This window comes from Elephantulus edwardii, unplaced genomic scaffold (assembly GCF_000299155.1).
Source record: "Elephantulus edwardii isolate Elephantulus edwardi_28Jun2011 unplaced genomic scaffold, EleEdw1.0 scaffold00361, whole genome shotgun sequence".
Classification (NCBI taxonomy): domain Eukaryota; kingdom Metazoa; phylum Chordata; class Mammalia; order Macroscelidea; family Macroscelididae; genus Elephantulus; species Elephantulus edwardii.
Window position 1 is genome coordinate 48996 of NW_006400111.1, and position 2173 is coordinate 51168.

Here is a 2173-nt window from a genome sequence, read left to right on the forward strand (position 1 = left end):
TCCTTGTTTTTCAATGCAGCATAGTATTCCATTGTGTGAATATACCACAGCTTTTCTATCCATTCATTTGTTGATGGACACTTAAGGTTGTTTCCAACTCTTTGCTCTTGTGAACCATGATAAACATGAATGTACAGACATAGTCAAGCACTCTGGAGAGGTCCCTGACAGATTTCCTCAGAACAATTCATCTTTTGAGTTCCTGACTGTGGGTATAGAGGATGTTAATTGTGGATCCGAACAAGATGAAATCATTAACAACTTCAATCTTTTCTCCATCTATCATGGTACTGTCTATTGGCCAGTTGTATTTGTTGTTTGATGCACTGTTGAGTCAGAACCTACCCATGGCTCCAGCAGGTATTCAGAGGCAGATAATTGAACAGAAAGAGATTGCCCATCCTTCTACCATGGAACAGCTAGTGACTTCGAACTGAGTTCCTTCAGCACTGCAGTGCATTGGCTCGGTAGTGAGGATTTTTCTTTTCTTAATATTGAGATGCAATCCATATTGAAGTTTGCAGTCCTTGGTTACCAGCAGCAAACACATCAAGTCCTCATTTTCAGTGAGCAAGCTTCAGATTGTTGATGAATCTTCCTCCAATCTTAATACTGGTCTTCTTCATAAAGTCCAGCCTCTTGAATGATCTATTCAGAACAGAAATTGAAAAGGTATGGAGAAAGGCTACATCCCTGATGGACTTTTCCCCTTGAGTTTGACCCATTTAATGCTCCTTTGCTCTAACTATAGGTTTCTCATGAGCACAATCAAGTGTTCTGGGATTCCCACCCTTCTCCCTTCTCAATCTGAATCACAATTTGTTGTAATCCGTCAAATGCCTTTGCACAGTTGATTAAACACAAACAGATCCATCTAGCATCAGCAATGATATCTCTGGTGCCAAGGCCTTTTCTAAATCCAGCTTGTATTTATTTATTTTTAAAAATTTATTATTTTAATTGTGATTTTAACAAAAAAAGAAGTTAGATTTTCATTTATTCAGTGTTCTACATTTTACTCCCTCTCTTCCCCCTCACTAAGTTCACTTTTTTTTTTAAAAGTTCATTCATCGTGGGACAATTACCTCCCTCCCTCCCCTCTGCAGTCCTCTTTGAAATGATGTACCTCCCAGCTTACATTTCTGATAGTTTTCTGTTGATGGGTTGTTGTAGTAGTTTTTAAATAGTCTTCAGTAAGATTTTGTTTACATGATATATTAATGACATTATTTGGTAAGTTTTACATTCTGTTGGATCACGTTTTTTTTGAATGGAAACAATGATAGATCTCTTTTAGTCAGTAGACCAAGTGGCTGTCCTCTAGATTTTTTGGCACAAATTAATGAGCACACCCAGGGCTGCCTCTGTTAGTTGAAATATGTCAGCTGGTATCCCATCAATTCCTGGGGCCTTATGTTTTGCCAGTTCCTTCAGTGCAGCTTGAATTTCTTCCTTTATTACCATTGGTTCTTGATCATATGTGACTTCTTGAAATGGTTCTGTGCCAGCTTTATTTCTGTCACCAAGCCTGTATTTTCATCTATTGGTCCTCCTTCCTTGTTCCCAAAGTTGGCGTTCCAGTCACCAATTATTATCAATGAATTGCATATTCCATCAATTTTAAATTACAAATGTTACTGCCCTAACCTGGCACTGGATGCCAAGCAATTGCTGGCCTGGCCTTGCCTGTAGCCTGCCTTGTGGTGGTGGTCAGTGTGTGTATGTGAGGGCGCGATGCTACCAAGGACAGGCAACTCGCAGGCCTTCTGGACTTTGCTCTGCTGCATTGCTGTGGGAACCCCTGCCACTTGTGCCATTACATCTGTATGTTTGCTTGTCCTCTGAGACTTGTTCCTCTATTTATGCACCAGCATGTCAGAACTGATCCAAACTTGACCTTCCAGCAGGCTTAGAGAGGCAGTAAATTGCACGAGAGGAGACTGGCGATTACCTATCTTTCTCCGGAAGAGCAGCTGGTGGATTTGAACAGCGTGCCTTTGGGATAGCAGAGCCACATCACTAGGCCACTAGTGCTCCTATTGTCATCAAGTTGAGTCTGATTCACAATGACCATGTAGGACAGCAAAGAGCTGTCCATAAGGTCTCTAAGGCTGTAATATGCCACATCTCTTTTTATGAAATTAATATTTTACAATTATTTGTTCACAATTTT